At 47.7% G+C, this 25,911-nt stretch overlaps 1 long non-coding RNA gene and 1 pseudogene across 1 annotated transcript; one reads left to right on the forward strand and one right to left on the reverse strand.

Moving 5' to 3' along the window:
* Nucleotides 1-642: 642 nt before the first annotated feature.
* LOC125449870 (uncharacterized) lies at nucleotides 643-15,961 on the forward strand. The gene is made up of 4 exons (XR_009446385.1): nucleotides 643-877; nucleotides 3,741-3,889; nucleotides 9,009-9,106; nucleotides 14,220-15,961. It is a non-coding gene; the product is annotated as an uncharacterized LOC125449870 (long non-coding RNA).
* Nucleotides 15,962-18,154: 2,193 nt separating this feature from the next.
* LOC132210271 (U2 spliceosomal RNA) lies at nucleotides 18,155-18,329 on the reverse strand (annotated as a pseudogene).
* Nucleotides 18,330-25,911: the final 7,582 nt, after the last annotated feature.

The following is a 25,911-nucleotide window of genomic DNA, read 5'->3' on the forward strand; positions in this document are numbered from 1 at the left end:
TTCCTTCTGTTCTGGGCTTTTATCTTCTGATTCTCGTTGCTTTCCATCACACAGACCTTTCTTGGGAATCTCTTTTATGCTTGCTCTTTTTTAATTAACCTCCCGCTCTGCCCAATCACAGTTCATATGAACAACACTCACCCCACTTCACCACGTGATGTTCTTCATGTTCATAATTATTCCCTTTACATCTTACCTGAGGACTGTTATACCTGTATTTATTATCCTTATTTCACCGCCATTTCCCTATTCGCTGACAGAGCGGTATCAAGAGTATCTTTAGCTTTGAGCTGCAGGAAGCCTTTTCAATCGCGACTTATTAAAAAATAACAAAAGAACTGGGATGTTGTAAATCAGGAACAAAAACAAAGTTGCTGGAAAAGCTCAGCAGGTCTGGCAGCATCTGTGAAGGTAAAAAGACAGAGTTAACGTTTCGGGTGCAGTGCCCCTTCCTCAGAGCGACTTATTAAAACCCCAGGATCGCTAATGTAACAATCTTTCTCATCCAGTTCTCAGTCTCATTTGTCTCAAATCATTGTGACGGCGATCATTACCTTCTCACAATAACACAAAGCACTGCGCATGCTCCAGCTCACAGCGAAGTCTGGGTGATTGATGACAGTGCGAGACCAATAGGAGCACAGGGGTTCCAAGCATGACCGGGCGGATATCGCCCAATCGGAATGAAGAGAGGGCGGGATCAGTGAAAACCACGTGATCATCAACGAGAGCGGTCCAGAGTCGCTGAGGCCGGAGAATCCGAGATAACACGGTGTGCAGCTGGATGAACACAGCAGGTCAAGCAGTATCAGAGGATCAGGAAAGCTGGCGTTTCGGGCCTAGATCCTTCGCTGAGACCAAGATTTGTGCAACTGAGGTAAGAGCAGGCCGCGGTAAAGAAAGCAAAACGGCAGAAAGCTGGAGGGAAGTGATATTCGTATGGGTTTCGAAGTTTTACAAACAGTTAGTGCACGTCGGAAAACACACATTTGAAACTCGCAGACTCACGTTTGCAGAAAACAAATCAATGCCTCAGATGACGATAGGCCCGTGTGACCGCCACCATCTTTATTGGGGGCAATGATCCGCGGGGCGCATGCGCGGCAGCTTTAACTTCAAAAAGGGCCGGGGTGAAGCTGGGCGCATGCGCAGCCGCCTCTGGCTGAAAGTGAGAGAACAAGGTGTGGGGCTGGAGAACCACAGCAGGACAGGCAGCATCAGAGGGGCAGGAAAGCTAGCGTTTTTGGGCCTACACCCTTCCTTCAGAAATGGGGGAGGGGAAGGGGATACTGAAATAAACAGGGAGAGAAAGGGAGGCAGGTGGAGAGGAGAGCTCCAAATTAAAGAGACGGGGCTGGAGCAGGTAAAGATGAGTGTAGGTGGGGATGTACGGAGGGGATAGGTCAGTCTAGGGAGGAGGGGATAGGTGAGAGGAAGAACAGGTTAGGGAGGTGGGGATGAGCAGTTCTTTATTGCGAACTGAGTGTAGGTGTTCTGTAAAGTGGTCCCCATGCCTCTGCTTGGTTTCCCCGACGGAGAGGAGGCCACAATGGGTACAGCGGATGCAGTATACCACATTAGCACCTGCATTTCCCCATACAGATGGCCTAAAAGCCCTACGCTATTTCCTGTCCTGCAGGTCTGACCAGGTCCCCTCTACTGACGCCCTTATGCGCTTAGGTGAACTTGTCCTCACCCTCAACAACTTCTCTGTCAACTCCTCCCACCTCCTACAGACACAGGGGATGGCCGTGGGTACCCGCATGGGCCCAAGCTATGCCTGCTTCTTTGTCGAAACAATCCCTCTTCCGTACATACACTGGCCCTGAACCCCACCTCTTCGTCTGGTGCATGGATTACTGTATCGGCACTGCCTCGTGCTCCCACAAGGAGCTCGAACAGTTCATCCACTTCACCAACACCTACCACCCCAACCTTAAGTTCACCTGAGCCATTTCTTAACAGCTCTCTCACCTTCCTGGCCCTCTGTTTCCATTTTAGGCAACCGTCTACAAACCAAAATCCATTTCAAGCCCACCGACTCTCTCAGCTACCTAGAATGCACCTCCTCCCACCCACTGCCCTCAAAAAATGCCATCTGCTATTCCCAATTCCTTCAACTCCACCGCATCTGCTCCCAGGATTCCACTCCCGTATGTCTGATGTTCCTTTTCAAGGACTGCAACCCCACCCCCCACCTCTTTTTCACCCGCACCCCACCTACAGTGATCGAGAATGCCCTTGACCGTGTCTCCTGTATTTTTCCACAACTCCTAACTCGCACACCGTCCCTGCAATAACAACCGAAAAAGAATCTCACCTCATCCTCACGTACCACCCCACCAATCACTGGATCCAACGCATCATCCTCTGACATTTCTGCCATCAGCAATCCGACCCCAACACCAAAGACACTTTCCCTCCCCACCCTTGCCTGTTTTCCGGAGGGACCATACTCTCCGTAACTCCCTTGTCCGCTCCACACTCCCCTCCAGCCCCGCCACACCTGGCACTCTTTCCTGCAAACGCAGGAAGTGCTACACTTGCCCCCACACCACCTCCCTCCTCCCACACCCCCATCCCAACCCCCAAGAAGACTTTCTACATCAAGCAGTTGTTCACCTGCACATCTGCTAATGTGGTATACTGCATCCCCTGTTCCCGTTGTGGCCCCCTCTACATTGGGGAAACCAAGCGGAGACTTGCGGACCGCTTTGCAGAACACCTACACTCGGTTCACAATAAACAACTGCACCTCCCAGTCGTGAACCAAATCAACTCCACGTCCCTTTCCTCAGACTAAATGCCTATCTTGGGCAGCTGCACTGCCACAATGATGCCACCCAAGGGTTGCAGGAACAGCAACTCGTATTCTGCCTGGCAACCCTGCAGCCCAATGGTGTCAATGTGGATTTCACAAGCTTCAAAATCTCCCCTCCCCCCAACTGCATCTCAAAACTAGCCCAGGTTGACTCTGCTTCCCTAACCTGTTCTTCCACTCTCCTAATCCCTCCTCCCACCTCCAGCTGCACCCCCATTTCCTGCCTACTAACCTCATCCCACCTCCCTGGACTGACCTATCACCTCCCTAACTCCCCACCGATACTCACCTTTACCTGCTCCGTGCTGCCTATTTGACTTGTCTGTCTCCTCTCCACATATCTTTTCTCTCCATCTTTGATCTGTCTCCCTATTTCGTTCAGAAACCTCTTTCTCCTCCTCCATTTCTGATGAAGGGTCTAGGCCCGAAACGTCAGCTTTCCTGCTCCTTGGCCTGCTGTTTTCATCCAGCTCCACACCTTGTTATCTTAGATTCTCCAGCATCTGCAGTTCCTATTATCTCTTATCCAAGAGAAATGTTTGTTTCTTCTGGATTTCTTTCCCAGAGTGTGGGATAATAGCAGCTCGCGCTGCCCTTCGTCACTTCTGTGCTCCCTGATCACCTTTGTCGGTGTTTAATCTCTTCAGTCTCTAATGATGGATAGATTTGATCTCTGTAGTGTTTTACTGTTAGTTCCTTATACCTTTTGTCAATAAATTTTCCACTGCTCCCCACCCCCTCACTATGTGCTGCTCTCTTACCAGATTAATTTTTGAATGGTATCTTTCACAGTCAGGAAATATTTTCCCAGAAAGAGAGTGCATTTTTCTTCCATTTCAGACCATCAAATTAGACAGCATTTTTATTCTGTTTCATTCATTTTGCACTTCTGCAACATTTACTGTTTCTCCTTCCACAGATACCAGCGATCGTCGCCAAAGCCCTGTTGCCTGTCGAGAAGTTTAACCTTCGTGTCCTGCTGCAGTTTGTATGATGAAGGTGCTCCCACAATGCGGCCATTTGAGAAGTTACAGATCATTCATCTAGCAATACTGAAGAGCTAACGGTGTATGTCCAAATCAACAAACAATTTGTATTTTTATCATGTTTTATAATTTCACAAAAATATTATCAAGAAACTTTTATCGTAAGGCCATATTAGGTCAGGTGACCAAAAAGTAACTAAATTTGCAGGTTTTCATGACTATCTTAAAGAAGGAAAGCAAACCTAAGAGGTTTATCATGGGAATTCCAGACCATGTTGCCTGGCAACTGTAGAAACAGCCTCCAGTAGTGAAGCAATGATTAAACGCATTGTTGGAGCTGAAACTAAATGATTTGTCGAACTCTTGAAGACTGTGTGGTGCAGGGAGATAGGGCTCATCACAGCCAGGAATTAAATCAAGGATGAGAATTTTAAATTGTTGCTTCTAAATAGGAGCCTTTGTGGGTCAGGGAGCACAGCAGTGATGGGTGAACAGGTCTTGGTACAAATGAACTTGTGTGCAGCAGAATTTTAGGTATTCTTGAGGTTACAGGGACGTTGAATGTGGGAGGCTGACTGGCGGTGAGTTTGGATAGTTACGTCTAGAGGTAACACAGGAATAGTTGAGAGGTTCAGCAGATGAGCTGAAACTAACGTGTCACTGTCGGGTCATTTCCACTGAAGTGGAAATAAGTGGTTTTGCTGCAGGGCTCTGCAGTTACCCTCACCTCACCTCAGGATTCAGCTGTTTGTGAATATGTGGATTAAGTCTGTAATAAGATCAGGAACCGAGTGCCCGCCGTGGCCCAAACTGGGTATCACTGAGCAGGTTACTGCTGAGTAAGTGCTGCTTAATAGTGCTGTTGACAACACCTTCCATCACTTTACTGATGATAGAGAGTAGACTGCTTGAGGGGAAATTGGTCGGGTTGGATTTGCTGTGTTTTTGTGCTGAAGAGACGTGGGCAGTTTTCCAAATTGTCAATAGATGCCAGCGCTGTAGCAGGAGTGAAACAGTTTGGCTTGGCGCTGGCAAGCTCTGGAGCACTAGTCATCGGTACTATTGCCAGAGTGTTGCCAGGGTCTGTAACCTTTCATTCATTGATTAATATTATTTGAAATGAATCAAATTGGATGAAAACTCACATCTGATGTCGGGGAACCCTGGAGAAAGTGAGATGGATCATCCAATTGGCATTTTTGGCTGAAATTTGCTGCAGTCTTATCTTTTGCGTGGATAGGTTGGGCTCCTCTGTCAGTAAGGATGGGGATTTTTGGCATGCTTCCTCCAGTGAGTTGCTAAATTATCCATCACCATTCTCGACTGGGTGTGGCAGAACTGCAGAGCTCACATCTGATCTATTGGTTAGGGGTGGCTCAGCTCTAACGCTTGCTGCTTATGCTATTTGGCATGCAGATAGTCCTGTTTGGTAGTTTTGAGGTTGGCACCTTTATTTTTAGGTAAGCCTGGTGCTGCTCTTGGCATACCCTCCGATACTATCCATTCAACCAGTGTTGATCCCTGGGATCAATGCTTATGGTTGACTGTAGGATATGCCGAGCCACAAGGTTACAGACTGTGCTGGATTAAGTTCCGCTGCTGTTGATGTCCCACAAAGCCTCATAGATATCTGGTTTTGAGTTCCTGTGTCTGTTCCAAGTCTGTCTCTTTCAGCCGAAGTTTGTGCCACCCAACGCAATGGTGGGTATTGTATTAGTGATAATGGGAACTGCAGATGCTGGAGAATCCAAGATAATAAAATGTGAGTCTGGATGAACACAGCAGGGCCAGCAGCATCTCCTCTGTTGAAGGGTCTAGGCCTCAAAAGTCAGCCTTTGTGCTCCTGAGATGCTGCTGGCCCTGCTGTGTTCATCCAGCCTCACATTTTATTATCATGCAATGGGGGTATTCTCAAGTTTAAGATGAGGCTTTGTCTACACAGGACGACGTGCTGGTCGCTGTTATCAATCCTGTCACGGACAGGTGCATCTGCAGCTGGGAAATTTGTGACGATGAGACCAGCTATGTTTTTCCCTTCTGTTGGTTGTGGCACCACGTGCTGCAGTCCCAGCCAGGCAGCTTTGTCCTTGAGGACCTGACCAGCTTGATTGGTAATCCTGCTGCAAACTACTCCTGATGGTGGGCATTGAGTACATTTAGTGCCGTTCACTCTCTCAGTGCTTCCTCCAAGTGCTGTTCAACATGGAGTTTTTTTTTTCAATTAAAATTCACTCTTGGGATATGGAAATCACCAGCTGGACCAGTGTTTATTGCCCAGAAGGCAGTTAATAGTCAACCGCATTGCTGTGGGTTTGGAGTCATATGTATTGCAGACCAGGTAAGGATGGCAGATTTCCTTCCCAAAAGGATGCAAATGAACCAGATGAGTCTTCCCTGATAATCAGCAATGGTTTCATGGTCATCATTAGACTCGTAATTCCAGATAATTACTTAATTCAAGTTTCACCATCTGCCATGGCAGGATTTGAACCCAGGTCCGCAGAATGCTATCTGGGTCTCTGGATTAATAATCTAGCAATAATAATGCTGCCAATTTATCAGCTGAGGAAGGATGATACATGGTAACCAGCAGGAGCCATGAGACTTCCAGGCGTCGATGTCAAGTACTCTCAGGACAAATAATCCGGCCAGAATAGCACTGTGCTGCCACGTCTGCCGGGGCTGTCCTGCTCGTGGGACAGGCCTTCACTGAGGACAGTGGTGATGTGTTGTTGTCTGTAAGGTTAGTTTCCATGAGTCTGATGCTGTTTCTTGTCTAGACTTTGAGTCACCTCTCCAAGTTTTGCCGCTAGCCCCCAGATATGAGTAAGGTGGAGTTTGTGGCGTCGATAGGACTAATTCTGCAGATGTCTTTCCTCGTGCTTTGGTAGATGCCAAGTGGGCCACCCAGCTTCATACCTTTGTTGAGATTTTGCAACTGAGTGGCTTGGTTGGCAAATTTCTTTCCCTGAAGGACATTAGATTTATTTGTTTTAGTTTTCTGCCATTAGCAATGGTTCCATGGCAACCAGCTGATTCTTAATTCCAGTCTCTTTTAAATTGAATTCAAATTCCACCGTTTGATGCGATGGGATTCGACCCAGACTTCTGTTGTACATTTTAATATTGTAGATAAAAGTTAATATCACCAATGCAGGCTTTGTTTCTTTGCAAAACGCTGTCCATCATCCTGTCTCCTCCATCCTCCCCTCCAACAGCAAGTGAGGGAGACACATGGAGTTTCTATGTCACTAAGATTGAGGCAATCCAATCAGCTGCCTCTGCTGCTTCCCTCTCTTCCATGAGCCCACCAAACCCAATTGCCTGGCATGTTGCTCCTGGTTTTAGGCTTAAACTTGCATCTTTGTCCAGTCTCATGTCAAGCCTTATCAGAACTTGTCCTACCTATTCTCTCTCTCTCTCTCTCCCCCCCCCCCCCCCATGCCAATTCACAGATACTGTTACTTGTTCTGTCTGCTTCTCTTTTCTGGCTATGTCCTTCTCACCCATTCTGTTTGAAACCAATGTTTGACCTCACCATCATTGGAAAATCCCACTCCATCTCCACTCCTGCCTGAAATCAATGTTGTCGTTGTCCCTCAAGGGTCTATCCTTTTTCCATCCTGTTTCTCACCGACATACTGCCAGGAGGTGAGGTCTTCCACAAGCACTGTGTCAGGTTTTGCATGTATTCTACAATGTTCAGATCTTACTCCCCTCCATCACTCTCCTTTGCTCCACTGTTACTCAATTATAAAACTGCTTAGCATACTTCCACTACTTGCTTAGCTGAAATTTCCTCCAATAACACTTTGTGATAGGTAAACACGTTCCTGTCAGTTATTATGACAAATTACTTTTCCTTACTACTGTACTGAATCCATCCCTCTTGCTGGGAACTGTCTGAGGTTGAACTGCACTCTTCTCAATAATGTCCTCACATCTGGCCTCACGATGAAAATCCTAACATACATCTTCTCAATCACATGTCAGAAATTTCAATCTCTAAAATGCTCCTTCTCTCCACCTCAATCCAGCTCATTTGTGACCTAAACACCTTACCCATGTCTGTGTTGCCTTAAACTTGACGATTCCAAAAGAGAACCCTCTATTGTCTGCCTGATCCAGAATCTGCTCCCATGATGGGAAATATCCCCTCAGCATTTATCCTGTAAACCCACGTAAGAACCCTATATTTTTAATTAGCTCGTCTCTCCATCTTCAATAATCTAAATAGTAGATTCCAGGCCTGTTCAATCTTACCTTAAATGATAGTCCCTCCAAACCAGTGATCATGCTAGTCCATCTTCTCTGAAATGCCTCCAGTGAAGTGATATACTTGCTCAAATAAGTGGACCAAAAAAGCTGCTCGCATTCCTCCAGATGTTGTCTTGCCAGCAATTTGTACATTTGTCCGAAGACTTGCATTCCAAACTCTTATACTACAAACTCCTTGATATAAGGGATAACATCCCATTACCCTTCCGGATTACCCGTTGCAACTGTGTGCTCGCTTTGTGTTTCCTGCACAATTATTCCTGAGTATCGTTGTGTTACAGTTTTCCGCAGATTTTACCTTTTTTAATAACACTGTATTCTTTGGTTGTCTCCTCAAATGAACAACTTCACACTTTCCCACAGTTGTACTCCATTTGCCAACTTGTCGCCCGTTTATCAATGTCTCTCCATAAACTGTAACCCTCATGGAACTTGACTGTTATCCCCTCTTTTTAAATGCGATCCTCCCTCATTCTTTTTGTTGGGAGCACTGGGCAAGATGGCGCATATGTAATTGCTATCTTTTTAAGGGGCATTCTTTCGAATGACCAGAGGCTTACTGTCCATTGCTCAGAATCGAGACAACTTGTCCATCAAGCTGCATCAGCTTTTCCGGCCCAATATCTCATTGTGGCAGTGCAGCAGCACAGAAGGAAAGAAAAGGAAGCGAATCCTGCTGTCTGCATCTCACTAACTCTCGGGCATTCTTTGCCATGTGTCAAACACCTGCTGATCTGTTTAGTGACATGAAGCCCCAAGGTGGAAATTCCTAGAAACCCCAATACATTTCCCCCTGAATCAACTGCTGACCCCCACAAGGAATAATGTGTCGCAAGGACAATGCACAGTTATCCTCGGCCAGGAGGAGGGGATGGTGTGAAATTCTAACCGGACTGATTGGATTTTATGAATTTGTGTTACAGGATATTGCAAGTGGACTTTCAGGTGGGAATCTCAATAATTGTAGCACCAGACTCTGACAGAATTACTCAATTCATCAGGACCTGGATATTCGCATTATGTGAGTATTGTGTTCCTGCTCATTTCCCATTTGCCACGGAAAATTTCTCTTTTATATCACCCCATTCTCTCAATAGATCGTCCCTTAAACTTTCAATATATGTCGTGTAATCATTTGTCTGGTCAGTTGATGAGCGGGTGTACGTTTTATCATCGTAATGTATATCTTTTGTAAACATCTCTGTCAAAGGTCCCCTCAAAACCCTTTGTTACTAGGAGAATAACCTCAGTTTCCCCAAACACCTGATTCCGCAATGACTGACTGCTGTCGACAAGGAACTCATCCGGCTTGTGTTGAAACGTTTTCCACTTCCCTGCATCAGTGCAGCCCTGACAATATGAAAGAAAGTGAACAGCCTCCAGATGAAGCACTGTCAGAGTGGTGTCCCATCCACCACATTCAACATTGCCCTCTACACCACTGAGCAAAGTGGCATCACTGTGCCAAAGGTAAAGTCACCATTGTCCTACCTGACCATAGGGCTGGTTTAACCTGAAGATTACCACACCCCAGGCAAGGGGAGAGTTTGAGAAGGAGAGTTCATCCATTGTAGATGGATATTCTCAATATGTACCAGCAATGCCCAAGTCACATGAAAGAACAATGTTTTAAAAAAAACAGCCCTAACCATGCAACTAAAAACCCTCTTCCTACAAACCATTCTGTTAAATCTCCTCTGCCCCCTATCAGGGACCATCCCGTCCTTCACAGTGTGTGGGGGATCTTTAGTTTGTACAGACTCAGCTCGTCTCTGTTCCTGTCTGTGATGTCATCATGCTGTGACAATGGCACTGAGCCTCACTGTCTGTGAGGGTGGTAGGCACAGAGATCCTCATAGCGTTTAAGGCATATTTAGATGCACACTTGTGATACCAACGCAGACAGGTCTATGGGCCAAGTGCTGGAAAATTAGATTAGAATAGTTAGGGTGTGGTTATTAACTGGCACAGGCTGGATGGGACACAAAGCCTCTTTCTGTACTGTAGACCTCCGAGACACTTCACATAGGAAGATGCCCAGCAATATTTCAAGCCATTTCAGAAAATGAGATACTAGAATGAATGACTCATGATTGCTCAGTGTTTTCTGGAGAAAAGTGAGGTACAAAGATGAAGTGGTTTACCAGGAAGTTCTGGAGCTTGAATCCCAGGAAATTGCAAGTGCCACCATCAAGTGGAGGAATAAAAATGGGGCATCATCATTAGGACTGTATTAGAGGAAGGGACATGTTGAGATTTGTGAGGCTGGAGAATATTAGAGACAGGAAGGGTTCTGAGACTGGAGAAGATTACAAAAATAGGGAAAAGTGAGGTTGGAGGAGGTTACAGAAATGGTGAGGATTGTGAGGCTGGATTAGATGGCAAACAAAGGGAGGTTTGTGAGGGTAAAGACAACTACAGCGCTGAGGAAGTTTATATGGGCTGGAGGAATTTACAGAGACAGGAGGGTGTTGAATAAAGAACGAAGAAAATTACAGCACAGGAACAGGCCCTTCGGCTCTGTAAGCCTGTGCCAATTCAGATCCTCTATCCAAACCTGTCACCTATTTTCCAATGATCTGTATCCCTCTGCTCCCTGCCCATTCATGTATCTGTCTAGATACATCTTAAATGATGCTATCGTGCCCACCTCTAACACCTCCGCTGGCAATGTGTTCCAGGCACACTCCACCTGCTGTGTAAAGAATTTACCACACATATCCCCCTTAAACTTTCCCCTCTCACCTTGAAATCTGGAGGAGATTACAGAGGTGAGGTTTGTGAGACTGGAGGAATCTACAGAGATGGTGATAATTCAGAGGCTAGAGAGGGATTCCAACGATAGGCAGGTCGTGAGGCTGGAGAGGGATTTCAGCGATGTGGAGGGTGGTGAGGCTCGAGGTGATGGCTGCAATAGTGCAAGTAGTGAGGCTTGAGGGTCATTCTCATGATAGGGAGGGTGGTGAGGTTTGCGATATGATTCCTGCAATAGAGAGGGTGGTGAGGCCTCAGGGCAGGTTATCGTCTTAAACAGCACAGTAGAGTACACAGCACATGGAGTGCAGCAGTTACAGGAAGTGGTTCACCATCACTTTCTCCAAATCAAATAAAAATGGGCAATCAATATTAGTCTGTGCAGCAAAGGCCACATCCCATAAATAAATTAAAATTATGGGTTTCTGGTTGGAGAGAGCTAGAAGAAGCTGAGATAATTCTCCTTGGGGCTAATTAGCAATGATTTTGTTGAGTTGTAGATTTGTTTCCAGGATATTAGTTTGCAGAGAGAGAAAAATTATTAACAGTGTCAATGTTGGTAACCGCAGAATACAACACTCAGATAATTGGCAAATAATGCAGGGTGAAAATGTGAAGATTACTTGACTCAGCAAGTCCCCAGGACCTGGAACAGTCTGAACGGCAACTGGAAGCAGATTTAGCAGTTATTCTCAAAAGAGAGTTGGGATTAACTTTTAAGGCATGATCAAGAGGGCAGTGGACAAATGGCAGGGGAATTGGGTCAGATTTGCATCACCTCTGAAATGAGAGTGAAACTTTTGACAGGGTTCCACATGGTAGACTGAGTAAAGTTAGATCACATGTGATTCAGGAAGAACTTGCTAATTGGAAGCAAAATTGGCTGAGTTATAGGAGAGCAGGTGGTGCTGGAGGATTTTTCAGAGTGGAGTTCTGTGACTAGTGTGTTCCACAGCCATCTGCACATGGTCCACTTCTTTGTTCTTCAAATATAATTGATTTGGATGAGAATTTAAGGGACAAAAGTAATAAGTTTGCAGATGATACTGGAAATGGTGGTTATAGTGGTTACTGAAGGTTATCTAAGGTGACAGCGAGATCTTGATCAATTTGCTCAATGGGTTGCGGAGTGGAGGATGAAGTTCAATTTGAATAAATGTGAGACATTGTATTTTGGTAAAATGAACAAGTGTAGGACTTGCACAATTGATGGTTGCACCCAGGATAGTGTTGTGGAACAGAGAAATGCTGAGATTCAGGTACATAATTCTTTCAAGTTTCTGGAGACAGGTAGACAGGGTGGTTACCAAGTTGTTTCGCACACTTGCCTTCATTGCTCAACCTTTGGAGTCTCGGAGTTGGGATGTTGTGTTGAGATTGTACAGGACATGGTGAAGCTTCATTTGAGGTATTGTGTGCAGTTGTTACAGGAAGGATGTTATTATTAAACTGGAGACAGGTCACAAAAAATTTGCTGGGATGTTGCCAGGAATGGAGGGCTTGATTATTAAAATAGACTGCCAAAGCTAGGACTTTTCTCACTGGAGCATAGGAGGTTAAGGGGTGACCTTACAGAGGCTTATAAAATCATGAGGGCACAGATTATGTTGCTATTAAGGGCTTTTTTTCCCTACGGTTGGGCAATTTCAAGACAAGGGGACACGTGTAAGATGTTAGGAGAAAGACATATTTAAAAAAAAGACATGAGTCTGAGATAGCAAATAAGTATTTCACATGAGTATTTACTGCAGAGAAGGATATGGAAGCTAGAGAGCTTGGAGACATAAATAATGAGTCGTGAAAAGTGTCCATATTACAGTGGTCTAGGTGCTGGACGTCTTAAACTGCATAAAGGTGGCACCTAATCAGGTGTTACCCACAAACTACCCACAAATAGAGAGGGTGGTGAGGCTTCAGGGCATTTCCCTTTTGATGTCCTGGAACATGTACTACCGCTGGGTCCCTTGCTGAGATATTTGCATCACTGACAGACACTGGTGAAGTGCCAGAAGGCGGGGTGGCGAATGTGGTGCCATTCTTTAAGGAAAAGCCAGAGAACTATCGACCGTTGAGCCTGATGTCAGTGGTGGGTAAATTGCTGGAGGGGATTCTGAGGGACTGGATTTGCATGTGTTTAGAGAAGCAAAGACTGATTAGGGATAGTCAACATGGCTTTGTGAGTGGGGAATCTTGTCTCACTAACTTGACTGAGTTTTTTGAAGAAGGCAAAGCAGTGGACATGGCCTTGCTGAAGTCCATATAAACATTCACCAAAGCTCCACATGACAGACTGGTTCGCAAGATTAGATCAAATGGAATCCAGGGAGAGTTAGCTACTTGAAACAAAATTGGCATGAAAGTAGGAGACAAGATCATGGTGAGGGGGGTCGTGTTGTCTATTTTTTCAGTCGAGAGGACTATGAACAGCAGTGTGCTGCAAGGATTGGCGCTGGGTCCACTGCTTTTTGTCATTGATACAAATCATGTGGAATGCATATTGGAGGAATGGTTACTAAGTGTGCAGATGACACAAATTGTTGGTGTAGTAAACAGCAAAGAAGTTTGCCTCCAAGTACAATGGGAACTTAATCAGATGGGTCGATGGGCCGAGGAGTGACAGAAATCAGTTTAGTTTGGATAAATGTGAGCTATTGCATTATGGTAATGAAAATCAGGACAGGGCTTAAACCCTTAATGATGAGGCCCTGGGGACTGTTACACAACAGAGACTCCTTGGGGTGCAGGTGCACAGTTCCTTGAAGGTGGATTGTAGGTGCAGAATGTAGTGAAGATGATATTTGCTCTGCTTGCATTTATTGGTCAGTGCATTGAGCGTAGGAGTTGGGAGGTCATGTTATAGTCTGAACAAGGCATTGATTATGCTGTGTTTGGAATACTGTTCAGTTCTGGTCTCCCCGCTGTAGGAATGATGCTGTTAAACTCGGCAGGGTGCAGAAAAGATTTACGAGGATATTGGAAGAGTTGGAAATTTTGAGCTGTAGGCTGAATACGCTGGGGCTGTTTTTCCGAGAGCATTGAAGGCTGAGAGGTGACCTTATAGAAGTGAATAAAATTATGGTGGGCATAGGGTGAGTAGCCAGTTTAAGCTGAGAGGGAAAGGTTTTTTTTTTAAAAGGGAAAGTGGCTGGTGCCTGTGTAGAATGACCTGCTGGAGGAACTGGTGGAAGCTGGGACAGTTATGACATTTGAGAGGCATCTGGATGGGCATGTGAATAGGAAGGGTTTAGAGGAATATAGGTCAAATGCTTGCAAATGGGATTAGATTAATTTGGGATATCTGGTCAGCATGGACAACTGGGACCAAAGGGATTGTTTCCTGGTGTACAACTCTGACTAAGCATTTTTTGTTTACATTTCAGATTTCCACAATTTTACTTCTGCACCGTTCTTAGTCTTTCGAGCCCTCTGAAAGACTGAGTTACAGATCTATACAATGCCTGTCCTTCCTCCCTGGCTCTCCCACCTCTCTCTTATGGTAGGTTTGTGCAAACACTGACTGGATCCCTTACCTGGAGGATATTTATTTATGAATTTGTTCTAATGATAATCCAGCATATTCCCCAAGTATCACTCCACAAATGTCCAGAGGATTTCTCAGTTTCACAATCTGTGTGTGTTCTTCTGGTTCCTCGCTCACTGCACTTGCTTTCTGTTTGAAAGCTTAGTCTACAGTTGGAGAATTCAAACAGGAACACATCCAGATCTGACAGTTACTTTGTTCATCACAACTCAATTACCTCAGGATTTTGAACACTGAAGGAAAAAGCAGCGCTCACAGTGGGGAGAAATGCACATGGTCTGTGAAGATTCATCTGAAATGTCCTTACACCAGCTCAGTGACACTGGGGAGAGACCATTCACCTGCTCTAAATGTGGGAAAGCATTCACTCAGTCATCCAAACTGTTAACACACCAGTGGGTTCGCAAAGCAGCACAGTTGAAGGATTTTGCTGTCACTGTCACTATCAAATGAACCATGGTTTTGGGCTGTTTGTACTGATGTTACTGATCCCGGTTCAATTCAAGGTACTGGTATTGTGGATAAAATGTTAATCAGTTGTGTATCTGTCAGGTAGAGCTTGGAAATAGTCACGTTGTCATGACACATCGACACATTCACACTGACGAAAGACTATCCACCTGCACGGTATGTGAAAAGGGATTTCCAGGTTCATCAGGACTGGTTAACTAGCAGCAAATTTCTGAGTAACTGTTAAGTTGGTTTTTGATTCTGCTGTTAGCTATATACAAACCATGTTTTTTGGGCTTGTTTCTGGAGACCATAGGATCCCTCCGGTGTGGAAGCAGACCATTTAGCCCATCAAGTCCACACTGAACTTATGAAGAGTGTCTTACCCAGACCCTGCCTGCGTGGGTTTCCTCCAGGTTCCTCCCACAGTCCAAAAATATGCAAATTGGGTAGATTGACTATGCTAAATTGCCCGTAGTGTCACGTGTGTAAAATGCAGGGACGGGGTAGGGTGGGATGCTCTTTGGAGGGTTCGTGTGGACTCGATGGACTGAATGGCCATCTTCCACACTGTAAGAATTCTATGATGATCTTGATGGCCCTTTATTTGTTAGTTATGTCTGGTCAATATGTCTGTGCACCTTTTACAATTACGGATTCTATTGCTCTCCACAGACATGTTTCAATTTTTAATAGATATTTGTTTATTGGAAACAATGCAATCTTTCCTTTTGATTTCTATCCACAAAATGAAAGTTTTAAATCGAAACATAAAATTGGGATGAGTCCTGCACTACAATCCCTGATTGGGGAAAATGCAATCAGCTATGAAACCTGGTGACCATTGTGACTCTGTCCGGGGGAAATGCAGTCTCCTCAGATCCTTACCTGTTGTCCGTAGCAATGATGGATCTCATGATGAATACATATACACTAGATATCACACAATGTCTTGGTTTATTTTCTATTTATTCTTCTGTCCATTACTCCACAGAGACTGAGATAACGGTCTGGGGACCTAGGTTTGAAACCCACCATTCCAGATGGTAGAATTTGAGTTTAAACAAAAAAATCTGAAATAAGAATCTAATGATGACTGTAAATCTGTTTTCATTGTTGGAAAAACCTATGTCTTTGAGGGAAGGAAACTGCCATTCTTGTCCAGGGATATCAAGATCCCATGAATGAATTTTTAAAAATTAATTTTAAATAAAACTCCTGCAAATACATTTATCTCTGTGTCTTAATTTATTTGACAACCGACAGTTCAAACTGGTTGATGGTCACTTTCACTTTCATGGTTGAAACAAAAAAAATGCATGAATGGAACCACAGTTGTTCTCGTAGGAACAATGCATGCTTTGATGTGTTTGAAAAAAATACCTCATCTCACTTATGAGCCAGATATCAAAGTTGACCAGATCCAGATGCTGTGTACCATGGAAGTGAAATTCTTCACCGTCTTATCCGCTTGTGTTGCTATTTTAGGGAGCTGTGGACTTGAACCTCCCAAACTCCCGAACACCTTGAGAATTTCATCAAACTGACCCCCCATGGCAGGAATGGACAGGGCCAGCTTGGATTGATGATCATAACTGAGGCTCAACAAATCTACTGGAGCATTTTGAGAATGTAATTAGTGGTGAGTGTGGCCACCTCTCTGTACTGTAGTGATACGGATTCCCTGATCCTGCTTGCCCCAGATGGCTGATATTGAATGATTCCGTGGACATGCTGTGTCAGGATATCCTGACTGAATCCTGTCTCCCTTGCCCTGACTGCGAACTGTTTCCCTGAGACTTTGCGACGTGACCATTTGGTCGAAACATGTGTTTGTTACCACAGCTGCTGACCAGCCCTTGACTGTCTGCTGGTAATAACAGTGCTAAGCTGCCTGGCTTATGCCTGTGATAAACACCAGGCAAGACAGGAGCACTGTGAGACATTAGGTTCTAGTTGAGACTTCAAAGTGCAAAAATGCCAGGGAAAGGCAGAGATAGTGTGGCAGAACACATCTCAGGTGCTGAAAAGTTTGTAGAGTTCTGTCAGCAAGAATGTACTTTGTGCACAGGCAATTCTGCATCTTGATGTAGCATTTTTATTTAACTTCTGGCTCATTTCACTAAATCTGCAAATATTTGGCAGCACAGTGGCTCAGTGGTTAGCACTGCAGCCTCACAGCGCCAGGGACCCGGGTTCAATTCCAGCCTCGGGCGACTGTCTGTGTGGAGTTTGCACATTCTCCCTGTGTTTGCGTGGGTTTCCTCCGGGTGCTCCGGTTTCCTCCCACAGTCCAAAGATGTGCAGGTTAGGTGGATTGGCCATGCTAAATTGCCCATAGTGTTAGAGGGGTGTGTGGGTTATAGGGAGATGGGTCTGGGTGGGATTCTTCAAGGGGCGGTGTGGACTTGTTGGGCCGAAGGGCCTGTTTCCACACTGTAGGGAATCTAATCTAATCTAATCTCTTGGTCTGGCTAATGTGAGAAGTGGTAATCTGATGAAACTCACAGGCCTTGACGTGGGAAAAATAAAGCAGTCGCATGCACACTTGTTTGATTGGTTGCTCTTGCACTCAAATGAAAAACATGCGTTGTATACACCATCTTCTTTCCTGGCTCAGTGTTTCCAAAATCTCTAGATCAATACATCCCAAGTCGTCATCATCAGAGTCAAAACGAGTGAATACTTCGATAGCTTCATTTTTTTTCTGAAATGCTATTTGTAGTGAGGTAGTGTTGGCAGGCTATTTTCTTTTACTTCTGATGCCATGTGTGGATTTTCAGGGATGGTGTTGGTGGGAAGATGCGGCATGTGCCAGGGATGAGGCACTAACATTCAGAGCAAGTGCTGAACATGCACAAAAGGAGAGATTAACAGGTACCTTGGAACAAGCATAGTTGGAGAAGGTTGGGTGAGAGTACTGAGAGAAAGCACTTTGGTGGCAGCACCAGGACACGTGTTTGATTCCAGCCGTGGGTGACTGACTGCCTGTGTGGAGTTTGCACATTCTCCCTGTGTCTGTGGGTTTCCTCAGAGTGCTCCCACAGTCCAAAGATGCGCAGGTTAGGTGGATTAGCCATGTTAAATTGCCTGTAATGTTTAGGGAGAGGTAGTTCAGGTGGGTTATAGATCGGGCTGGGATGCTCTGAGGTTTGGTGTGGACTTGTCGGGCTGAAGGGCTGTTATGGTTCCAGAGTGTTGAGCAGATGGTGGAGAATCTGAGATAACAGGCCAACTAGGACTGAAGGAACAGGAAGTCTGATGTCTCAGGCCGAGACACCCTTCTTCAAGTTTTGATCAGGCTGTTTTTTAAACTTGGTTTAATGAGACTGTACCGTTCCTGGAAACACTGCAATACCAGGATGATGCGTGGAGAGGATGGAGCAAGCCCCTGTTCCAATTCCTGCTCCAAAAATCAGTTTGACATAGGGTCCTTAAGTAAAGGACATGTCACATATTAAAGCTGATAAGAACAGATTTTTTTTATTTGAAAAAATATACTTCATTCATAAGATGTACAAAAAATAAAACACATTTATACACCTACCCAGTCATGCAAGCTGCTCCTGGTTACCCAGGGGGCTACGTACACCAACTAAAGGAAAAAAACAAAACAAAGCAAAAGCAAGACAAAAGAAAAAATACCCTGGCAGTCGTCTCCCGGCACAGTCCCCGTTGGCCCCCTGACCAGTTGGGGAAGGCGTAAGCTGGGCCCAGTTACCAGATAGGGCCCTTTTTTCTATTCTGGACGAGGGGTTTCATACGGTGGTCTTTCTCCACCGTGCCTTGGCGTTAGCTGCCCCAAGCTTTCATGTGTCCCTCAGCACGTAGTCCTGAGCCTTGGAGTGCGCCAGTCTGCAAAACGCGGTCGGGGTCAGTTCTTTCAGCTGGCAGACCAGCAAGTCGTGGGCAGACCAAAGAGCGTGTTTCACCGCATTGATGGTCCTCCAGGCGCAGTTGATGTTGGTCTCGGTGTGCGTCCCGGGAAACAGCCCGTAGAGCACGGAGTCCCATATCACGGACCTGCTCGGGATGAACCTCGACAAATACCACTGCATCCCCCTCCAGACCTCCTGCGCATAGGCACACTCCAGAAGGAGGTGATCCACAGTCTCGTTACCCCCCCCCCCCCCCCACCCCGCACCGCCGCAGCTGCCTCGGACAGCGTGCGGTGGCGCAGAGATTCCGGGCATGCATAAAGGATCTCACTGGCAGAGCCTCTCTCTCTGCCAGCCAATCAATGTCCTTGTGCTTGTTTGAAAGTTCTGGCGATGAGGCATTCTGCCAAACGACTGTGGCAGTCTGCGGGGGGGAGCCACACGACGGGATCCACCCTCTCCTTTTCTCGAAGGGCCTCGAGGATACTACGTGCTGACCACTGCCTGACGGCCTTGTGGTCAAAGGTGTTTCCTTTCAAAAATTTCTCCACGAAGGACAGGTGGTACGGGACAGTCCAACTACTCGGAGCGTTCCGCAGCAATCAGGCCAGGCCCATCCTTCGCAATACCAGGGACAGGTAGAACCTCAGTAAGTAGGGACACTTGGTGTTTGCGTACTGAGGATCTACGCACAGCTTGATGCAGCTGCACACAAAGGTAGCCATCAGGGCGAGGCTGGCGTTCGGTACATCCTTTCCCCCATTTTCAAGGTCTTTGCACATGGTGTTCCTGTGGACCTGGTCCATCCTTGACCCCCACATGAAGTGGAAAATGGCCTGGGTGACCGCAGCGGCGCAGGTCTAGGGAATAGGCCAGGCCTGGGCCACATACAACTGTACCGAAAGCCCCTCGCACCTGACAACCAGGTTTTTACCTGCGATCGAGAGGGACCGGAATGTCCACCTGCCTAGCTTCTGCCTCAGTTTGGAGATACGCTCCTCCCAAGTCTTAGTGCACGCCCCAGCTCCACTGAACCAAACACCCAGCACCTTCAGGTAGTCTGTCCAGACGGTGAAGGGGATGAAGGAGCGGTCGTCCCAGTTCCCGAAGAACATGGCCTCGCTCTTACCCCTATTGACTTTGGCACCCGAGGCCAGTTCAAACTGGCTGCAGATGCCCAACAGCCGACTCACCGACCGACGATCAGTGCAGAAGATGGCGACATCGTCCATGTCAAGGAGGTCTTGACCTGAAGGCCTCCGCTGCCTGGGATAATCACGTCCTTCAGGCTCACGTCCTTCCTGATGGATGCAGCGAAGGGCTCCATCCAGCACACGTACTCAGCAGGAGAGAGCGGGCAGCCCTGCCTGACTCCAGATCTGACGGGAAGACTGTCCGATTCCCACCCGTTGATCGAGACTGTGCTAATGATGTTGGTGGAGAGCAGTCGGATCCAAATGCGGATGCCCTTTCCAAACCCCAATTTGGAGAGGATGTCCCTCATGTAAGCATGGGAGACCCTGTTGAAGGCCTTCTCCTGGTCCAGGCTGACGAGGCTGGTGTCCACCCGCCTGTCCTGTACGTAGGCGATCATATCCCTGATGAGCACGAGGCTCTCGGCGATCTTCCTGCCCGGCACAGCACAGGTTTGGTCAGGGTGAATCACCGACTCCAGGACAGACCTGACACGGTTGGCTATGACCTTGGCCAGGATTTTGTAGTCCACGTACAATAGTGAAATGGGACGCCATTTCTTAATTTCTTCCCTCTCACCCTTCCTCTTGTAAATGAGGGTGATGATGCCCTTCCTCATGGACTTGCACATTTCCTCTGCCCGAAGTGCACGATCGCACACCTCCAGCAGGTCCTGGCTGACCAGGTCCCACAGAGCGGAATACAGCTCGACCAGTCTTATCCCGTCGCTCTCGGGATTGTTATTCCTCTCAAAGGACTTGAGGGCTCTGGTCAGCTCGTCCAGGGATATCATCCGGTCCAGCCACTCCCTTGTGCCGTCGTCTAAGACCTCCGTGATAGATGACAGGAATGACTCGGAGGCTGTGCTGTCCGTGGGCTTCGCGTTGTACAGTCTGGTATAGAAGGATCTGCCGATCCTCAAAATGTCAGGCCAAGACGATGTCACCGAGCCGTCGTCCTCCTTCAGCCAGCTAAGCACAGAGCTCTCTTTGCGCACCTTCTGAAAGAAGAAACGCGAGCGTGTCTTGTCGTGCTCCACAGAGCGGACCCTGGACCAGAAGATTATCCTGGCGGCCTCCGCGACGAAGAGGGAGGCTTGCTGGCCGCTCACCTCACGGAGGTCCTCCGTGACATCGACCCCCATCGACTGCAGAAGGAGCAGGTTCTGCATCCTTCTCTGGAGTCACGACAGCTTTCCCTGCCTCTCTCTCACCTTCCGAACACCCTTGAGGACAAAGAACCCCTTGATGTTCTCCTTCACCATCTCCCACCAGTCGCCCAGAGACTCAAAGAGGGGTTTCACGGTTCTCCAGCCAGCATACTCCCTCTTGAGCTCCTCGACGTTCTCTGGGGTCAACAAAGTTGTGTTGAGCTTCCACGTCACCTTGCTGGCCTGCTGGTCATCCTGTAAGTGACAGTTGGCCAGCAGGAGGCAGTGGTCAGAGAAGAATACCGGCTTGACGCTGGTGGACCTGACCGAGAACACCTGCGACACAAACAGGAAGTCTATCCTTGAGCTGACAGACCCGTCTGGCCGTGACCAGGCGTGTCTCCACTGCACTCCATCTGCAGGGATGCAGAAGACGTCGAGCAGCTTGGCGTCCTTCACCGTGACCATCAGGAATCTGGACGTGACACCCAGCTTACTCCCCCCACCTGCTGTCCCCAGGCCGGATCTTCCATCTGCATCGATGATGCAGTTGAAGTCTCCGCCTAGGATGACCGGTGTGGACGTCGCCAGCAGAGGTGGAAGGCACTGCAGGACGGCCAACTGCTTACTCCATACTGCTGGGGCATACATGTTGATCAGCCTCAGGGAATCGTTCCTGTAGGTGACATCAGCCACTAGGAGGCGCCCCCCACCACCTCCTGAACTTGAGAGATGGTGAAGTTGTGCCCCCGCAGCAGAATAGCCAGGCCCGAGGAGCGACAGTCGTTACCCCCCAACCAGATCGAAGGCCCACAGGTCCAGGCTCCCGACCATTTCCCGTACCTGCTGAGGTGCGGTATCCCACACTCCTGCTGAAACAGGAGGTCTGTCTTGACGGTGGTCAGGTAGGCCAACATGGATGCACATCTTGCTGTGGACTTGACCCTGTGCACATTAACACTCGCAACTCGTACCCCCATTGTGGGCAAGGACCACAGTACCCTCCCCGAGTCCAAGGTCCAGTCCCTCCATCTGTCCCTTCATGCCCATTACCCAGGCGAACTGCTGGATGCTCTCTGGGCTCAGGAAACCATCCGTGCTGCCTTCCGGGTCGCGTCCCACCGTCGGGGGTTCGGAGGCAGGAGAGTCCGGCTCTGGGTCAGACTGGGGACACACTGTTCCCTGCTTCCCTTCTGATGGTTCCAGAGGGCCCTCCAGGGCCCCAGTGGCGCGTGGCTGGGTGTCGGAGGGAGCCTCAGGATGCCTCCCGTCCCCTGGAAGCCGGGTGCTGCTTTCCTTCTCCCAGGAAATCTTCACCTTCTGCTTTGGGCGGACCTCCTCTGAATCCCCCTCGTCAGAGGAGCTCTTATAGCACCCCTGTAGCTGCCTCTTCCCGCCTGATGGTTGCGGTGCTGGGGCCCGCCTTCCTCCTTGCCTTCCAGACTGTCGTCCACTACCATGAGTCACCTGTCGCCTCCTCCATCGACTCCGGGTTGTTGGCGGGGGGGTGCAGATCCTGCAGGGGCGCTTTGCTGGCCTCGGGTCCATCCTGCGGGGCTTGTCCCTCCTGCACGACCTGGCCCTCCTGCACACTAGGGGGTCCTTGCAGGGGCCTGGTGCCTTCCTCTCCTCCAGGGGGCTGGCCTGCATTGCCCCTGCCGGCGACCTGGGCGTAGGTGGTCCCCCGGCACGGGCATGCCCTGTAGAGGTGGCCCACTTCCCGACAAATGTTGCAGCTTTTTTTCTTTTGGGCAATCCTTTGCGAGGTGTCCCTCCTCCCTGCAGTCCCTGCAGATGGTGGCTTTGCAGTCGGCCGCCACGTGACCTGACCTACCACAGGCATGGCAGACTTTGGGTTGCCCTGCGTAGGTCAAGTAGCCCCTGCTCCCGCTGATTGTGAATCTGGAGGGTGGGTGTATGATGTTCCCATCCGCGTCCGTCCTCAGCGTCACCCTGACCTGTCTTTTCTGGTCCAGATCCCGAAGGGTCCATTATGTTGGGTAGGTCCCCTTCCACCTTCACGTACCTTCCAAGGAAGGTCAGGACATCAACTGCTGGCACATGCGGGTTGTCCATGTGTGCAGTCACCATACGGCTCCTCTGCACTGGCATCACGAACAGCGGGACGGCTGTCAGTACAGAGAGAGGGTCCTCACCACTTTTCTCCTTGAAAACCTCCAGGAAGCGCTCGCAAAGCTTGGCACTCCTGAATGTTACATCAAAGAATTCTCCCCCGGGGATATCCTGCAGGCAGTAAATGTCCGTGGCACAAAACCCACAACAGTCCAACAGGACCCTCTTCTCAAAGAAGGTCCGGTCCACAGGTGCACCTTCATCCACTTTCTCCACAGAAACTTCCACAGTGTTCTGGACCCCCTGACCGGGGACACGAGCCCTCGCCACAGCCATCGTTGCAGGTCAGCTGCTCCCGTCATTGCCTGCATCATTCTCTGTCATTGTCTGCATCAGCTGTCCTTACGGGCAGCTTCACCAATCCCAGCCACTGTGCTCTTCCTTCTGCCCTGTAAATTTCTCATCATGCAAATCTCTCCTGAGGGCCACGAATGATTCTATTTCCAGTGCCCTCACAGGCAGTGCATGGCTGGCAGGAACCACTTGATGATGGTGGGTCTACTTCCCTCGATTAAATATGACTCTTCAGTACAAAAAAGACAAATCACCACCCCCTCCCTCCAAACCCATCCCACCCCATCTGTTTCTTTGGAATGTGTAACTGCCTGCAGTGTCAATGTGCCTGCAGTTGCTAAAAGGGTCTGATTTTGTGCTGTTCTATTCTGTGCACTAAACAAACTGAACTGTTTGCAAAGCAATAAATGCCTGCCTCTTCCCAAATCAAATCAAAGCAAATACTTGAAACAAATTCTAATTCTGATCAAGTTATATCCCTGTCAGGAAGTACTGGGTCACAATTATAAACAGAATTTCTTAGACTAATCCATCTGACCGAGAATATATGAACTCTGGTCCCCAAACCACTCCAACATGTGGAACATCACTCCTCTCCCTTCATGGAAATGAACAGCGTGATGGTGGATATTAAGTTCAGTACATTGAATAAGTCACAAATGGTTTGGCTTTGACTCCATACATTCCAATTACAATCTGCTAATTTAGAATTGCAAATTAAGATCCAAGAGCTGTAGAGATATAAAGGATGGAAACAGACTGATTGCTGCAACTTGTCTATTCGAACCAGATATCCTAAATTATTTTAGTCCCATTTCCCAGCATTTGTCCCGTATCCCTCAGTCCCCTTCCTATTCATTTACCAATCCTGGTGCCGTTTAAGAGCTGGGATTGTACCACCTCCTCCATACATGCAGCATTCTGTACATGTAAAACTGTCCCTCAGGTCCCTTTTAAATCTTTCGCCTCTCAACTTAAACCCATGCTGTCAGGTTTGGATTCCTTTCCCTGAGGGAAAGGTTTTGCCAATTCACCCTATCCAAGCCCCTCATGATTTTATAAACCTCTGTAAGGTCACACCTCAGCCTATGACGTTCCAGGGAATCAGCCCCAGCCTATTCAGCCTCCTCTCCCTGTAGCTCAAACCATTCATTCCAAGCACCATCCTTGTAAATCTTTTTTTTCTGAAACCTTTCAGTTTAACAACTTTCCTGTAACAGGGATATTATAACTGAGTGCAGTATTCTAAAAGTGGCAATGTTCTGTACATCTGCATCGTAACGTCCAAACTCCGCTACTCAACACAATAAAAGCAAGTATGCCAAATGCCTTCTTCGCCACCCTGTCTAACTGTGAGTCCACTTTCAACGAACAATGCATCTGCACCCCAATGTCTCTTTTTGGTGACACTCCACAAAGGCTGACCATTAACCTGTAAGTCCTGCCCTAGTTTGCCTTACCAAGTCGCATCACCTCACATTTATCTGAACACTGCCTGCCACTCATTGGCCCATTGGCCCATCTGATCAAGGTCCCGTTCTACTCTGAGATAACATTCCTCACTGTCCACAACAACATGAAATTTGGGGCCATCTGCAAACTTACTAACCATCCCTCCTGTGCTTCCATCTAAATCATTTATATAAAATTATGGACAAGCAGTGTCCCAGCACTGATTCTCGTGACACACCACAGGTCACAGGTCTCCAGTCCAATATATAACACTCTACCGTCACTCTGTGCCTCCTGCCTTCAAGCCAGTCTTGGATCCAAACCACTAGCTTCCACTGGATTCCATGTGATCTAACCAGCCTACCATGAGGAACTTTTTCAAACACCTTTCCGAAGTGCATCCAAACAATGTTTACCCTCTCTGCCTTCATCAATCTTCTTTGTCACCTCTGCAAAATACTCAAGTTAGTGGGATTTGATTTACATCACACCAATACCAGAGTCAGATGACTGGGAACAGCATATGAAGCAAAATGTGTACATGAGATAACAAAGTGTGGAGCTGGATGAACACAGCAGGCCAAACAGCCCACAGCCAGCAGCCCCAGAGGACACAGCCACGCTGAGCCCTGCCAAATTTTCACCATTCCCCAGACCTCCCACTGATGAGGTCAAACGGTTAGTCCCCAATAAGGGGCTCACCTTTGTCCCCATTCACCCACACATCCACGAATGGCAGTCATGTTGGGACATCAAGCAGTTTTGTTTTTCTGCCACCTTTGCCTCTCCAGCTATCTTCTCCTCTATCCAAGATAATAAAGTGGGAAGCTGGATGAGCACCACAGGCCAAGCAGCATCTCAGGAGCACAAAAGCTGACGTTTCGGGCCTAGACCTTTCATCAGAGAGGGGGATGGGATGAGGGTTCTGGAATAAATAGGGAGAGAGGGGGAGGCGGACCAAAGATGGAGAGAAAAGAAGA

The sequence above is a fragment of the Stegostoma tigrinum genome, chromosome 11 (genome assembly GCF_030684315.1).
Source record: "Stegostoma tigrinum isolate sSteTig4 chromosome 11, sSteTig4.hap1, whole genome shotgun sequence".
Taxonomy (NCBI): domain Eukaryota; kingdom Metazoa; phylum Chordata; class Chondrichthyes; order Orectolobiformes; family Stegostomatidae; genus Stegostoma; species Stegostoma tigrinum.